Source organism: Eschrichtius robustus, chromosome 20 (genome assembly GCF_028021215.1).
Source record: "Eschrichtius robustus isolate mEscRob2 chromosome 20, mEscRob2.pri, whole genome shotgun sequence".
NCBI classification, from domain to species: domain Eukaryota; kingdom Metazoa; phylum Chordata; class Mammalia; order Artiodactyla; family Eschrichtiidae; genus Eschrichtius; species Eschrichtius robustus.
The window spans coordinates 49200017-49218128 of record NC_090843.1 but is presented as its reverse complement, the minus strand read 5'-3'; the positions used below and the strand labels follow the sequence as shown (position 1 = coordinate 49218128).

General features: G+C 41.8%; 1 long non-coding RNA gene across 1 annotated transcript in view; it reads right to left on the bottom strand.

The window, feature by feature from the left end:
• Positions 1–18112, bottom strand: part of LOC137754799 (uncharacterized) — a 28175-nt gene that overhangs the window by 4360 nt on the left and 5703 nt on the right. The window lies entirely within an intron of this gene.

Genomic DNA, 18112 nt, shown 5'->3' with positions numbered 1-18112 from the left:
TATACAGATGGCAAATAAACACATGAAAAGATGAAAAGATGCTCAACATCATTGGTCGTCAGGGAAACTCAAACTAAAACCACAATTAGATCCCACTATACACCACTAGAATGGCTAAAATTAAGAAGACTGAGTATCCCAAATGTCGGCAAGGATGTGGAGCTACTGGAACTCACATGCAAGGCCAGTCAGAATGTAAAATGGTACAAACTCTCTAGAAAACAGTTTGGAAGTTTTCTTGTCTATAAGGTGTTTAACTTTTTAAAGTTATGTATACCACTGGACCCAACTATTTTATTTTATTTTTATTATTATTCTTTTGGCTGCGTAGGGTCTTTGTTGCTGTGCGCGGGCTTTCTCTAATTGCAGCAAGTGGGGTCTACTCTTCATTGTGGTGTGCGGCCTTCTCATTAAGGTGGCATCTCTTGTTGCAGAGCACGGGCTCTAGGTGCGCGGGCTTCAGTAGTGGCGCACCGGCTTAGTTTCTCCATGGCATGTGGGATCTTCCTGGACCAGGGATCAAACCTGTGTCCCCTGCATTGGCAGGCAGATTCTTAACCACTGCGCCACCAGGGAAGTCCCGCCAACTATTTTAGAGTATACATTTTTTCAGAAATACATGGAACATTTAAGAAATTTAATTATATTCAGGTCTTAACAAATTTCAAAAGTTTGATATCCTGTAGACCACTTTTTCTGACAACAGTACAATTAAATTTGAACTCAATTACAAACAGAAAACTAGGGGGAATAAACGTGTTTGGAAATTAAGACGCATGTTTTTTAAAGTCATGGGTTAAATAATATATCAGTGGAAATTTTAAAAATACTTAGAATTCTACAATAACAACAGTACTACATGTTAAAACTTATAGAGTTTACCTAAAGCATTACTGTGCTAGTAGGAAATGTATACTTTTATATGTTTTTTTTACATAATAAGTTTTTTAAAATAGATAGAAAAACTAATAGTAGAACAAACCCAAAGAAAGTTGGAAGAAAGGGAATTATATAAATAAGAGCAGAGAATAATGAAATATAAAATAAACATACACAGAAGGATCAACAAAACCAAAACTATGGGGTTTTTTTTTTCCTTTTTTCTTGGCCACACTGTGTGGCATATGGGATATGGGATCTTAGTTGCGTGGCACGTGGGATCTTAGTTCCCCAGCCAGGGATTGAACCTGCTCCCCTTGCATTGGAAGCACAAAGTCTTAACCACTGGACCACCAGGGAAGTCCCAAAATTATGTTATTTTAAAAGATTAATAACACTAACAAACCTCTGTCAAAATTGATCAAGAAAAAAATAACAGAAGGCATAATATTAGGAATGAAAAATGGCATATAACTGCAGGTGCCACATAGATTGAAAAGATGGAGAATATTATATACAATTTTATGCCAATAAGTTTGAAAACAGAAACATATGGACAAATTCCTAGAAAAATAAGCTGACTCAAGAAGAAATTTAAAATCTGAATAATCCTATAACCATTAAAGAAATTGAATTAGGGACTTCCCTGGTGGTCCAGTGGGTAAGATCCCGTGCTCCCCATGCAGGGGGCCTGGGTTCGATCCCTGGTCAGGGAACTAGATCCTGCATGCATGCTGCAACTAAGAAGCACGCATGCCGCAACTAAGAAGTCTGCATGCTGCAACTAAGAAGTCTGCATGCCGCAACTAAGACCCGGCGCAGCTAAAATAAATAAATAATAAATATTAGAGAATAAAGACACAGACCTACTAGAGAATGGACTTGAGGATATGGGGAGGGGGAGGGGTGAGATGTGACAGGGTGAGAGAGTGTCATGGACATATATACACTACCAAATGTAAAACAGATAGCTAGTGGGAAGCAGCCGCATAGCACAGGGAGATCAGCTGGGTGCTTTGTGACCACCTAGAGGGGTGGGATAGGGAGGGTGGGCGGGAGGGAGATGCAAGAGGGAAGAGATATGGGAACATATGTATATGTATAACTGATTCACTTTGTTATAAAGCAGAAACTAACACACCATTGTAAAGCAATTATACTTCAATAAAGATGTTTAAAAAAAAAAAAAACCACAAAGACAGTGAAAAAAAAAAAAAAAAGAAGAAAGAAAGAAATTGAATCAGTAGTTTAAAATCTCACCATAAAGAAAACGCCAGGTCCAGACGGTTTTATTAGTAACTTCTATCATTCAAGGAACAAATAACTCCAATATTTAAACTCCAATATTAACTCTTTAAAATTACAGTAAAGGAAGAAACACTCCCCAATTTATTTTATATTAAAATTAATACCAAAACTGATATGAACAGTGCACGAAAGAAAAATTATGAGACAATTTCACTGACAAACATAGACACAAAACTCTTCTTAAAAAATTAGCAAACAATTCCAGCAATGTATAAAACAATCTTGACCAAGTTCAGCTTATTGCAGGAATCCAAGATTGTTTTAGTGTTAGAAGACCAATTCATATAATTCAAAGATTTAAAGGAGAAAAATGATATGATCATCTCAGTAAATGGAAAATTTTTGATAAATTTAAATATTCATTCATGAAAAAAATATTTTAAAAATCCTTAGAAATCTAGTAGAATTTCCTCAACCCCTAAAGAGTATCTACAGAAAATTGGCAACAAAAATCCTATTTAATGTGAAACATTGAATGTTTTCCCTTTGAGGCCAAGAAAAGAATGTCGGCTAACATTTTCATTCAGCACTGTATTGGAGGAAGAGAGCTAAAGGTATAAGGATTGGAAAACAATAAATCAAACATTCAATATTCATATATATTATCGCTACATGGAAAACACAAAAATCTATAGAGAAATTATTCATTTTAATAAGATTTCAGCAAGTTGGCTGAATAAGAAATTAATATACAAAAGTCAATGAATTTCTACAATCAGTAACAAATAAAAAAGTAATTATTAAAAAGATAATCATGCCAAAAATATAAACTGAAATGAATAAATCTAACAAAAACTATGTAAGTGCTTTATGGAGAAAATTATAAAATTCTTTTGAAAAACATTAAAGATCTAAATAAATGGGGAGGTTCATGAGTACTTTTTAATTTTAATATACTTTTCTTCTAAACTGCTCAAAATTAACTCTTTGGAAACATATAAAAACTATTTTAATTTTTAAATATTTTTATTATATTCATTCAAACATCGCTGGCCCATCTACAGGGTATCCAGACAGAAACAATTATGATTAAATTTGGTCATATTTACTACATTGCCAATTTCAGTAACAGGAATTACATAGCTGTACACGTATTTTTATATACATTTACACATATGTATTTTTTGATCTTGCCATTAAGAAGGTGCATTTGTCAAGGTAGAAGGATGGAATACATTTAGCACTTTGTTAGCCTGATTCACAACTTTTAAATATTTGGACAGATGGTATGTGGGCCTCCTTTTGCCTTCTTGTCATGGGATCCTCTGACATTAGGGGCAGGCCTGATGAGAGGTATTGTGGTGGTCCTGGCTGTGGGCAAGGAACCCATTTCTGGTTTCTGCAGACTGTCTCAGCGGGCGCCAGCCCAGGTGAGTCAGGATATCTGTCCTGTTTGGAAACGTCAATCAAACTCCATGAAACTGGTTCCTGGGAGGAAGCTAGTGGACCTTCAGGGCAAACCTACTCAAGCTGCCAAGAGGGAAACAAGCATTCAAAGCCTCTCACTCTGGGGCTATGTTGAGTCAGGGCTGGAAGACTGGCGTTTGTTGCAGGAGGTTCTAGAGACGAGGCTGGGGATCACAAAAAGGAGACAGAAAAGCCATTGCTCCTTTCTGTCTGTGCATGAGCGAAGCTGAAATTCATCCAACAAATATTTCCAGAGTGCTAATCGTGGTCATCATCATCAAAATAGCTAAGATATATTAAGCACTTATGTCCCGGGACCTGGTGAGGTGACTTTTACATATAACCATGTACAATACATGTTATACACAACAGTCAGATGAATGGGGTACTAGTATTTTCCCAGTTTTACAGATGAGGAAACGGAGGCTTGATGTTAAGTGACTTATCCAGGGTCATAAAATTTGTACACGACAGAGCTAGGATTTGAATCAGGAGAAACTTGGGTGAATCTGGAGAAACTTGAGTCTACACATTGGGCCATAAGCCAGTACCAAAGTTATAGAAGTGAGTCATGGTCTACTGGGAATGTCAAATATGCACATAGATGTGTTTTGATACCTCAACTTGGATAAAACTAGATGATCACGAAGGACATCTAAATGAAGCAAAGTTAATGACCTGGGAGTGATGGGGCATGTTGGAAGTACAGTGAGGGGTCTATCAGACTCTAGAAAAGAAACACACAGAAACAGCATGGGTGAGTAGTAACCAAGTTAGCTTAATATTGGATTGTGGAGGACTTCTAATGCCTAGTTAAAGGAGTTTGGACTTTATCTTCCAGTTAATGGTAAGGTAGAGGAGTGACAAACAGCCTTAAGATTCATTTGTCTCCTCTGTGTTGGGTGAATGCAGTAGACACAACCAATGACAGGATGACCAGTGGACCAGTGAGGAAGCCCATGGCACACAATGACGTGGCCTTATGGTGGGTGTTGGCCATCAGATAGGGAGAAAGGAATGGTTACAATGAGCTTGGCAAAGAAAGGATGGATAGGGCTTGCAGCTGTTTAGCTGGCCAAGGGAAACTAGTTAAGATTAAGACCAGGAATAATACTAGGGTACTACCAGGAATGCAATGTAGCCTCTAAAAATGATAGTTATGAACACTACATAGCAATTCAAGGAAATGCTTAAAAGGGTAAGTGAAAGGACCAGAATTTTTACATTCACACGTACCTATGATTACAAATCTCTCTTTAAAGCCCCAGAAAAAATACGCCCAAACAAATTAAGTGAATCATCCTATCCCAAAATCTTATTTCTACTTGGTTAGTGTTATGGAGTGAACTGTGCTCCCCCCACCTAAAATTTGTATGTTGAAGCCCTAACCCCCAATGTAACTGTATTTGGAGATAGGGCCTTTAAAGAGGTAATTAAGGTTAGATGAGGTCATGAGGGTGGGGCCCTGATCCTATAGGACTGCTGACCTTATAAGAAGGCGAAGAACACCAGAGTTCTCCCTGTGCACACAAACAAAGAAAAGCCCATGTGAGCACAGAGCAGGAAGGCACCATCTACAAGCTGGGGAGAGAGGCCTCACCAGAAGCTAATACCACCTACACCTTGATCTTGGACTCCCAGCCTCCAGAGCTATGAGGAGATACATTTCTGTTGTTTAAGCTACCGAGTCTGTGGTATTTTGTTATAACAGCACAAGCAGACTATTGTAATACAGTTAGCCAGCCAGTCACCAAATCCTGTCAACTCTTTTTTTTTTTTAAATAAATTTACTTATTTATTTTTGGTTGTGTTGGGTCTTCGTTGCTGTGCTTTCTCTAGTTGTGGCGAGCAGGGGCTACTCTTCGTTGCTGTGCGCGGGCTTCTCCTTGTGGTGGCTTCTCTCGTTGTGAAGCCCAGGCTCTAGGCACGCGGGCTTCAGTAGTTGTGGCACGCAGGCTCAGTAGTTGTGGCTCTCGGGCTCTAGAGCACAGGCTCAGTAGTTGTGGCACACGGGCTTAGTTGCTCCGCGGCATGTGGGATCTTCCCGGACCAGGGCTCGAACCCATGTCCCCTGCATTGGCAGGCAGATTCTTTTTTTTTTTAATTGTTTATTTATTTATTTATCTTTGGCTGTGTTGGGTCTTTGTTTTTGTGCGAGGGCTTTTCTCTAGTTGCGGCAAGCGGGGGCCACTCTTCATCGCGGTGCGGGGGCCTCTCACTATCGCGGCCTCTCTTGTTGCGGAGCACGGGCTCCAGACGCGCAGGCTCAGTAGTTGTGGCTCACGGGCCTAGTTGCTCCGCGGCATGTGGTATCTTCCCAGACCAGGGCTCGAACCTATGTCCCCTGCATTGGCAGGCAGATTCTCAACCACTGCGCCACCAGGGAAGCCCCTGGCAGGCAGATTCTTAACCACTGTGCCACCAAGGAAGTCCCCTGTCAACTCTTACCTTTGCAATTCTTGCTTTCTTCCTCACCATGTCCACTGCCAGCGTAGCTCAAGATCATCTTGTGCCCAGATGATGCAATCGACTCTCTTATCTTTGACTCTGTACTTCCTGACTTGCTTCTTTTTTTTTTTTTCACATTCATTCTTTGGTCCTAGTTTAATCCACTTTTTCCTCAGAAATTGACAAGCATCCCTATTGCACATCACAGTTACTAAAGAACTTTTAAAACAGTTGTAATTGCTTTCTTGATCTTTTCTAAATAGCTCCAATCATTATCAGTTATTTTACATGTAAAGCATTTTGAATCTCTTTAATGATCCAACCTGTTCTCCTTTTTATGTGCTTCTGATTGGCAAACACCCTCTTCAATTACAGCACTTATAAATGAATATGATTTTCAGAGTATGGTTTTACGAGTATAGATTAGAGTTTACATAAGACTTTTCTCCATCTATATCATGTTAAAAAATATGAGTACATCCTTGCTCCCAGTCCAAAACAGTTAGACTCTAATACTCTTCTGCATCCATTTTTATTTATTTTAATGGCCTTTTCCTCATCTATATTTTTTTTATTTTTAATTTTTTTTTTTACAGTAGGTTCTTGTTGGTTATCTACTTTAAATATAGCAGTGTGTACATGTCAATCCCAAACTCCCAATAAATCCCTCCCCCGCACCCTTCCCTCCTGGTAACCATAAGTTTGTTCTCTAAGTCTGTGAGTCTGTTTCTGCTTTGTAAATAAGTTCATTTGTATCTTTTTTTTAGATTCCGCATAAAAGCAATATCATATGATATTTGTCTTTCTCTGTCTGACTTATTTCACTTAGTATGACAATCTCCAGGGTTATCCATGTTGCTGCAAATGGCATTATTTCATTCTTTTTAATGGCTGAGTAATATTCATTGTATATATGTACCACATATATACAATGACTTGCTTCTCATATTCCCAGCCACCAATCCCTACCTTGCCCCCTCCTGACTATCATCTCAAACATCTGAAATGTTTGAATCTGATGCCTGGTATTTTCCTCTAGTACCAACCCTTGGCTCCCTCTTTCCAGAACTCCCTGCACTCACCTCAAAGGTGCAAGTTCTCTGACCTCTCCAGGTGAACTAGACTTTTGCATTGTAAGTGCCCTTCATGCACATGTGTCAGTAATATCGGTAGGATCTATTCCTAGCCGTGAAATTTTGCTAGGGCAGCTGACGCATTTTAAAATGCACACTTTAAATTTCGATAGACACCATCAGATGGTCTTCTATAGGACTTGTACCAGATTAAACTCTACCCAAACACATATAAAAGAACCTGTTTCCCCATACCATCATCAGCACAGTCTTAACCATGTCTTTGATCTTTGACAGACTGAAAGGTAAAAATAGTATTCCACTTTTGTTTTAATATAAATCTTTCTGATGACAAAGGCTGAGTCATCCATTTCAGACAAGCACTCAAATAGCCGGCATGAAGACAGTCTCCACGTTTCCTGCCTCATCTCTGTGGGTCTTTCCTTAGCTCCACATTCCCAGACTTCTATTGCAGACAGAATTTTCCACATGGAGGGGAAGAGGACCACCACAGCCTTAAGCCTACATCATCCCAGCTTACCAAACACACTTCGTTCTCCCAGCACCCATAGGTCAAATTCCAGGAAGGAATGTGACTGGCCTTTCTTGGGTCAAGTGTTTACTCCTGAGTCAGTCACTCTGGCCAAGAGGAAAGGAGATTCCACTAGGCCAGGGCTAGGTCATGATACAGGAGTTTGCAAGAGCAAGAGAAGCCCCTATTAACAGAAGAGGAAAGAGGTATTGAGCAGATAAAAACAAATGTCTCCTCTTCCAGATAACACCTGCGCTGATGGAACCCAGCACACAGGGCACCTTCCCCAGTGTCACGCGCACTGACTTTGCCACATCCCAGCAGGAATGAATCGGATGGCACCGCCCCCCAAGAACGAGCCCGGCATGCTGTGCTGCCCCACATCTCCGGGGCCATAGGTAACCTATTCTGCTTGGTAATCCAGGAGAGGAGCATTTGAGCTCTTCTTGGAACAACGGGAATGTTTTTCTACTAACAGTGATTTGTACAAACTTGGCAGTGGGGTTTTACAGAGAAAGGAAAACAGACACTGACATCTCTGATGCGAAACTGTGAGTCCTCCCAGAACAAAGCTGAGCCTCGGTTGGACAGGAAGTATTGGGGTTTGTGATGCAAAGAAGGAAAGTCTGCTGGCTTTAAAGGTTAGGCTAACACTGGTTTAGAGCACAAAGTAAGTCTGCAGAAGCTGCGTCCTGGGGGATCCTTTAAATACGACAAGCCAATGCTGGCAATGGAAAAGTGAATTGGGCACACGTGTACATTGTTGGTGGGACTGTAAACTAGTATAAGCCTTTCCAAGAGCAATTTGGCAATCCTGTCTCTAAAATGCCAATACCCTTTGACACACAAATTTCATTTTCAAGAATCCACTCCAAGAAAACAAGACAAAGTGCTGAAGATGCTTTATACAAAAAAGATGTTCACTATGCTTATTATTTATAACAGTGAAAGTTTAGAAACAACATAAAGTAAGTTAGATACATTATGGTAAATCCTCCCCATGCGATATTTCTCAGTAATTAAAAACAAAGTCTAGTCAGTTCACAGAAAACAAAATATAAGTGGCTTTGAAAGATTATTCAGGGCTTCCCTGGTGGCGCAGTGGTTAAGAATCCACCTGCCAATGCAGGGGACACGGGTTCAATCCCTAGTCCAGGAGGATCGCGCATGCCGTGGAGCAACTGAGCCCGTGCGCCACAACTAGTGAGCCTGCACTCTAGAGCCCACGAGCCACAACTACTGAAGCCCGCGAGCCTAGAGCCCGTGCTCCATAACAAGAGAAGCCACGGCAATGAGAAGCCCGCGCACCGCAACAAAGGGTAGCCCCCGCTCGCCGCAACTAGAGAAAGCCCGCACGCAGCAACAAAGACCCAACGCAGCCAAAAATAAAAATAAATAAAATAAATAAATTTATAAAAAAAAGATTACTGAGCCTTTCTCATGAAAAAGAAACTATGTTAAAAGTGGAATTTTTACCTTTCAGTTTGTCAAAGATCAAAGACATTGTTAACACTCTGCTGGTGATGGTATGGAGAAACAGGAACTTTTTTTTTTTTTTAACTTGTTTATTTTATTTACTTTTTTGGCTGTGTTGGGTCTTCGTTGCTGCACGCGGGCTTTCTCTAGTTGCGGCGAGCGGGGGCTACTCTTCGTTGCGGTGCGAGGGCTTCTCATCGCGGTGGCCTCTCTTGTTGCGGAGCACAGGCTCTGGCGCGTGGGCTTCAGTAGTCGTGGCACACGGGCTTCAGTAGTTGTGGCTCGCGGGCTCCAGAGCGCAGGCTCAGTAGTTGTGGCTCACGGGCTTAGTTGCTCCGCTCCATGTCCCCTGCATTGGCAGGCGGATTCTTAGTCACTGCACCACCAGGGAAGCCCGGAAACAGGAACTTTTTTTTTTTTTTTAATTTATTTTTGACTGTGTTGGGTCTTCCTTGATGCGTGCAGGCTTTCTCTAGTTGTGGCGAGCAGGGGCTACTCCTAGTTGCGGTGCGCGGGCCTCTCATTGCGGTGGCTTCTCTTGTTGCGGAGCACAGACAGGCTCTAGGCGTGCACACTTCACTAGTTGTGGCACGAAGGCTCAGGAGTTGTTGTTCGCGGGCTCTAGAGCGCAGGCTCAGTAGTTGTGGCGCACGAGCTTAGTTGCTCCGCGGCATGTGGGATCTTCCCGGACCAGGGCTCAAACCCGTGTCCCCTGCATTGGCAGGCGGATTCTTAATCACTGCGCCACCAGGGAAGCCCCGAAACAGGAACTTTTATATGTTATTGGGTAGAGTTTAATTGGGTACAAGTCCTATAGAAGGCAATCTGATGGTGTCTATCAAAATTTAACGGGTGTACATTTTAAAATGCATCAGCTGCCCTAGCAAAATTTCACTGCTACAAATTTATCCTACAGACGTTACTGACACGTGCATGAAGGGCAGCACTGTTGCTTGAAACACTGTCTATAGGAACCAAAGAAAGGAATAGTCTTCAGTAGCAGACTGGATAATATATTACGGTACATCCATGAAATATATTTTATCAGCCATTAAAAAGACCATGTCAAAATCATATGTGCTTTTGTGGGATGACTTCCAAGATACATTAAGTGAAACAGACAAGAAAGCAAGGTGCAAACTAGTATGTCTGGCACTCTATTATTTGTGTAGAAAAGCCCATTTATGTTTGAATATGCATAGAATTTCTCTGGATACACAAGAAAATTATGACAATGGTTCCTCTGGAGAGGATGACTGAGGTCAAGGGTGGGAAAGAGACTTTTTATTGTACACCCTGCCCTGTTCGAATTTTTTAAAATCATGAGTATGTGTTTCCTTTTCAAAAAAAAGACAATAAAAATAATACAATACATAGGCTAAAAAAAGGATGTCTATATATGTTTACAGTTATATAAATAAATATCTATATTACAACAAGCAAAAAAGAAATTAAAATTATTCATAGAGTATATTCAGTTATGTGAAAAGAGAAAAATGTTTAGAAGAAAATAAGGAAATGTACTAAAATGTTACCCTTGAAACTAAAGAGTGATTCATCTTTCAACTTTTTCTGTCGTTTCCAAAATGTGTTTAATAATCACATTGTACTCTTATAACAGAAAAAAATAAACTTTAAAAAACTGTGTTAAATTAAAATATAGTATCCATCCATCTTTACAGTCTAAATGCAGAAGGTAAAATCAGGTGAGACAAGAGGTATTAACTTTTCAACTCCATGATTCTGCATTAATGAAGTTTGCTGTGGTTTACTAACTCCTTTTCACTTTTTTGGGCTTGGCAACTGCTGCCGATAAAGACAAGACCTAGTTCATAAATCAGTCTCAAGAAAACTGTATTTATAATACCCAGTACCAATAGATATGCAGTTGGATGAGCTTTTTCAGACATTACTGCATTCAAATTGATACCACCTTTTTGGAAAGCAACTTGGCTCCATGAATCTGAAGCTATAAAGAGTGTTTATGCCCCGTGACCCAGTAATTTGACTTCTGGAATCTTAAGGAAAAAACCTGAAATACCGGAGAAGTTTACACATAAAGGTCTTAATTAAGAATGGTATGCAATCATAAAAAATTACAATTACGAATAACATGTAGCAACATGGGGAAATGTTTATGATACAGCGTTAAGTGAAGGAAAAAGAATACAGAAAAGTCCATATCCTACTATTACAACTGCTTCATAAAATATGTGTGGAAAAATCCCAGAAGAGTTTTACACCAACATGGTCACAGTGCTTATGTTCAGGTGGTGGGACCTTGGGGGAATTCTTGATATTTTTCTCCTTTTCTCTTTTCCAAAATGTTTATAATGTATTTTTAATAATTTCAAATACGTAAAAATTTGAAGTCTGGGCTGTTTCACAGGAAATAATGACTCTCTATGTTATCGTGTCTCTAGTTCCCTTAACTGAAAATAAAAGTCCTTCCTCTCATGTAATAATAACGGTCACTGATATTTATTAAGCAACTACTTTCTGCCAAGCTCTTTACACATTTTAGTTCAATGACTTCAGTGAAGTAGAAATTCTTATTATATACCATTTTGCAGATGGGGAAAACTGAGGCTCAGACCGGCTAAATGATACAAGCAAGAGGTGACAGCATCAGGATTCAAACCCACGTCCTTCTAGCTTTAAACCCAGTTCTTTCCACCATTATATTGTCACAATAACTACCCAAAACAGTTCTCAGGGTCCAGGGTGTGCCAGGGAGAGTACTAATGCTTTACACACATTCTCTCATTTAATAACACTGTAGATGTAGATGGTGTCCTCATTTTACAAATGAGGAAACAGTGGCTGAGGGAGGTTAAGTCACCAGTACAGCTGGTAAGAGGTAGAATCGGGATTCTTTTTTTTTTTTTAATATATTTTTTGGCAGCACTGCAGGGCATATGGGATCTTACTACCCCAACCAAGGATCGAACCCATGCCCTGTGCAGTGGAAGCGCAGAGTCTTGACCACGGGACCGCCAGGGAAGTCCCAGAACCGGGATTCTAACCCAAGTTGGCCTGTGTTGGGAACCATGACACTGTCGCGTCTTCCCACAACAAGGAAAAACCCAAACCCTCCGAGCCCAGGATGCAGGGCGCCATCCCTGGTGCAGCCACTGTCAGAAAGGAAGCACCTGGCAGGAAGGTGAATGCAACAGGAGGAGGTGGGCTCCCGGGGCTCCCCCGCTGGGCAGGGCCGGCTCTGCACGCACTGCACACCTGAGGCCCCCGGCTGGTTGAGCTGGCACTGTGCACAGACATCCATGTGGCCTGGCCTGCGGCCAGCACACATGTCACATCCTCCTGCCGGCGCTGACAGGGCTGGTGCTAATCTGCCCAAAGGCCTCAAGAAAAGCCCTTAAAGCTGTCTTTAAGGACTCCTGGTTCTGGGAGGTATGGGGAGACAACACCGCCTCCTCCATGCTGGAAAATTCCAGGGCCACCTGGCTTGGCAAGAGAAAGTGATGTCTAGCCTCCTTGACCCCCAGGAGCCAGAGAGCCCAGGACAAGGCTGAAGCCCTATGCCTGGACCCAGAGGCTGAGCCAACAATATGAGCCAGGGCTCCAACTCTCTGGGAAACAGGAAGTTCAGGTCAGCCTGGGGGTGGCAGGAGGGGGGGACCAAACCAGAGGGACTCAGGCCAGAGGCCAAGTGAGACCAAGGGGCCTCTGAGATGTGGACACAGCTGAGTGGACAGACCAGCACCGAGGAGAGCTCTGAGGCTACGGAGTGTTAGGAACACTCACAGACTGCTGGGAGGAGTAGTGGACCCAAGTATTTGGAAGATAGTTTGGCATTACCCAGTACACACACACTCTATGAACAGGCAGTTCTACTCGTCATAATGCACCTGGAGAATCTCTTCCACTACATGGGCCCCAGGATGTTCACAGCAGCACTGCTCATAAAAACAAAAGCTGCAAACAGCCCAAACACCCGTGGACATGAGAATGGGTTAAAATATATATATTCTCTATTCAAGAACAGACTTGTGGTTGCCAAGGGGGAGGTGGGTGGGGGAGGGAGGGACTGGGAGTTTGGGGTTAGTAGATGCAAACTATTACATATAGGATGGATAAACAACAAGGTCCTACTCTATAGCACAGGGAACAATATTCAATATCCTGGGATAAACCATAATGGAAAAGAATACAAAAAAGAATGTATATATGTGCATAACTGAGTCACTTTGCTGTACAGCAGAAAGTAACACTTTGTAAATCAACTATACTTTAATTAAAAAATAAAAAAATATATATATATATTCTCTATTCATACAAGGGAATACTACATAGCCATAAAAATAAATATGCTGTAACTTCATGAGTGAATCCCATAAACACAATGTTAAACAAATAAGGGAAATCACAATATAATATATACGGTGTGGTTTCATTTAATAGAAGTCCAAAAAACTCTCCAGACTAAACAATGTATTGACTGGGAAGGAGAAAAAGGGAAGGGGGGTTGTTGGCCAAGCCCTAAGCCTCTGTCTTCGGGACCTTCTTTTGGGGACCCAAGTTACCAGCACAAGGGCAGATCCTCACCCACAGACTCACCATGTCCATACTCTTGTCTCCACTACCCACCCAGCATCCGTGGCCCTTTTCCCATGTGCAATGTCAGTGTCTTCCCTCCTCCCTGCCCCTCCCCAGTCTCTGGGGAATTGATAAATTGCCCTTCATTTCATATTTCTTACCACTGGCATTCCACATTTGTCATCTCCTCTCCCAAACCAGACCCAGGGCCTGGAAGATCATTGAGAGCACACAGAAAGGCCACCTGAACTGGGAGCTTTCTCCCCTCACAGTCATGAACTCCATCAAAACAGAGATGGTCTGTCAGTTAACGTGGAATCACAGAATCTTTGAGGCCACCCGCCCCTAAGCCCTTATCTTATCAGGTGAGAAGCTGAGGCCCAGGGGGTCTGTGTGATGTGACTGGTCTAAAATCACAGCTAGTTTGAAGGCAGGACCAAGGATTCCTGAACCCCAGTCTTTTCTCCTACAATGTGCTGTCTCCCTAAAGCTGACGTTGAACGGACTTCTGATTCTGGCCACAGAGCCGACTAGACACCCCAAACTACTTCCTGCTGAAACAGTCAAAAGGCTGGACAAAACATTTTCAGTCCTTTAAAGGCACCAAGTGAGCTGGCATAAAGGGTTAAGAATAGTCAGAGGCCAAAGAGGAAGGGAAAGCAGGAAACCGGAGAGAATGTAGAAGCTGGCTTTCTCCCTGAGGACCTGTGTCAAACCCACATGATCTTGAGTACTGGTTTCCAATGCCTCATAGACTGCATGGACAAGGACACAAACCCCAGCCCGGTCAAGGTGAAGAATTAAATGGAGAGCTTCCCATAAGGCTGGGCCCCATCTTCAGTACAAGAGTGGGCAAGAAATAAACTCCTTTTCCCCCCAGAGGAGCAAGGAAAATTGCCCATGTTAAACACTGGAAGCAGGTGGGAAGGAAAACAAACAAACAAAAAACCTTTACCATGAGAATTCTTTAACCACAAGCCAGCTCTTATATATATTTTTTAAAGATAAATTCTTTTTTTTTTTTTTTTTTTTTTTTGGCTGCACCGCACAGCATGCGGTATCTTAGTTCCCCGACCAGGGATTGAACCCGTGCCCCCTGCACTGGAAGTGCAGAGTCTTAACCACTGGACCGCCAGGGAAGTCCCAGCTCTTATATTTAAATTCAGAGATAGTGGGCAAAAATCCTCAAGCTGATTGAGCAAGACTCCGGGGTGGGTGGGGGAGGCAAGAGAGTTAGCCGTAAGACTCTCTGGGACAGAGCATTCCGGGCAGGCAGAGGTGATCGCCAACTCAAAGGCCCTAAGGCAGACTCATGCCAGGCTTGTTCCAGGAACACAAGAAGGCTCAAGGGGCTGGGGTAGAGAGAGCCAAGGAGAAGTAGAAGGAGATGAAATCACAGGAATAACAGGAGACCAGGTTGGCCAAGGCCTGGCGTGCTGTCGTAAGACCTTGGACTCTTCCTCCGGAGTGTGGGTCCATTGGAGGAGTTTGAGCAGAGGATTAACATGGTCTACCTTATGCACACAAGGATCACCCTGTGGCGATGGTAGCACAACAACGTGAATGTACTTAACGCCACTGAACCATACCCGTTAAAATGGTAAATTTTATGTTATGCATATTTTACCACAATTTTTTTTAAAAAGATCACCCTGGCAGCTGCTGTGCTCATATGTGGAATGGAAGCTGGAACACCAAATAGGAAGACATTCCAGGAATCTAGGTGAGAAACGATGGCTCCAGCAAGGATGGCAGCAGGATAAAGGATGAGGTCATATTTTGGATGTGTTGGATGTCAGGTATCAAAAAAGGGAAGATCGTGGTGACTCCAAGGTTTCTGGCCTGAGCAATTGGAAGGACAAAGTTGCCATCGACTAAAGAGGGAACAGGTTTTTAGGAGAACATAAGAGTTAAGTTTGGGGCTTACTGGGTTTGAGATATCTATTAAACATTCGGGTGGAAATGTCACGTGTTAGTGAAGATGTGGAGCAAGTAAAACTTTCACATATTTCTGGGGGAGTGAAAATTGCAACAACCTTGGAAAACCCTTTGGCAGCATCTATGACCCAGTGATTCCATTCCTAGGTATATGTCTGATAGCAAATCTCTACATGTGTTCACCAAAAGACATGAACGAGAACGTTCACAACAGCATTCTTTGTAATAACCCAGAACTGGACTGACCCATCAACAATAGATTAGATAAAATTGATATATTCACATAATGACATTTTATCGAGCAATGTGAATGAGCGAGCTACTGCTATGCAGTAATGTGGATGCATCTCTTATTAGAGAATATAATCTTCACAAAGTACGAAGTCAGACAGAAAAAGAAGATGAATCTGATCCAGCAAACCCACTCCTGGGCATCTATCTGGAAAAAACGAAAACTCTAATTTGAAAAGATACATGCATCCCAATATTCATAGCAGCACTATGTACAATAGCCAAGACATGGAAGCAACCTAAATGTCCATCGACAGATGAATGGATAAAGAAAATGTGGTATACATGTACAACGGAATATTACTCAGCCATAAAAAAGAATGAAATAATGCCATTTGCAGCTAAGTGAAGTAAGCCAGACAGAGAAAGACAAATATCATATGATATCACTTATATGTGGAATCTAAAAAAAATGATACAAATGAACTTATTTATAAAACAGAAATAGACTCACAGGCATAGAAAACAAACAAATGGTTACCAAAGAGGAAAAGGGGGGGAAGGGACAAAGTAGGAGTTTGGGATTAACAGATACACACTACTATATATAAAACAGATGAACAACAAGGACCTACTGTATAGCACAGGGAACTATATTCAGTATCCTGTAATAACTTGTAATGGAAAAGAATCTGAAAAAGAATACATATATATAACTGGATCACTTTGCTATATACCTGAAACACTGTAAATAAACTATACTTCAATTTAAAATAATTAATTTTTTAAAAAAGAATATGAATCATGTGCCCAATGTTAAAGTTTGAAAACAGACAAAATTGGTGTTCAAACAAAAATCTGTACACGAATGTTCATAGCAGCACTATTCATGATCGCCAAAAGGTGGAAACAACCCAAATGTCCATCAACTGATGAATGGATACAGAAATGTCGTGTAGAAATACAACGGAATGTTATTCCGCCGTAAAGAAGGAATGAAGTACTGACACATGCTACAACATGGATGAACCTTGAAAACATTTTGCTAAGTGAGAGACACCAGACACAAAAGGCCATATATCGTGTGATTCCATTTATATGACATGTCCAGAATTGGCAAGTCCATAGAGACATAAAGCAGATTCGTGGTTGCCAGGGGCTGAGGAGAATGGGGGATGGGGAGTGACTGCTAATAGGTGTGGGGTTTCCTTTTGAAGTGATGAAAATGTTCTGAAACTAGGTCACGGGGATGGTTGCACAACACTGTGAGTGTACTAAATGCCACTGAATTGTATGCTTTGAAATGTTTAAGATGATAAATTTAAGTATTTTATGCAATAAGATGAAAAAGATAAAACTCATCTATGGTGTTGTAAGTCGGGATGGTTGTTATTTTGGGGTGTAGAGAGGGGTAAGTGATTGGGAGGAAGACAGGGCTTCTGAGGTATTGATAATATTCCTTGTTTTTCGAAAACCTAGATGGTAGTTACATGAGTGTGTTCATTTTGTAAAGATTCATTGAGCAAAAGAGACAAGTACAGACAATTCTCGCAAGGTGTTTTGCTGCAGAGTAGGGCTGAGAAAGTGGGCAGGAGCTAGAGAGAGAAGTGGGATTACGGGAGGGTTGTTTTCAGATGGGAGAAATGATAGTGGTAAGGAGGGTGAAATAGATGATGTAGGAAAGGTAGGAGAGAATTGCTTAAGTGGTTCTGAGTAAGGGAGAGGAGAGAAGATCTCATGCATGCACAGGGGTTCTGCAGTGAGCCCATGACAGAAACTAGTAACAAGCAGGAAGCTGATCTCAGGGGAGTCAACGCTGGGGGGTGGGGAGCGCAGTGGTGAGTCTGTAGAAGTTCACTCCTGGCTTACTGCCAGGTTTATTGCCCCTCAATTTACCAGCGAGCACTCTGAGACTCAGGGAGAAAAGAGGATTGCTCACCGTCACACCACTGGGGCCAGGAGTGGAACCCAGGTCTCCCCGATGCCGCGTGCAGTACACCGCGCTGCCCACATGCCTCCAGTCAACCTTTCCACTGTTGAAAAGAGCGCTTCCTATCATTTGCCCTGAAACAACTTCTCAAAGTTTCAGGAGTACCCCCCTAGACTTCTAAGGACTCTGGGATTTGAGGAACAAGTCTGTTCCGCCTTGTGGATATGCCTTATCATAGAAAGGACTTTAGTTCTGTCCCCTCCTCAGCCTCCATCTTTCCCGGCTGGAGAATTCTCACTGTGGAGCTTGCCCTGATGGTAAAAAGCCCTTCAT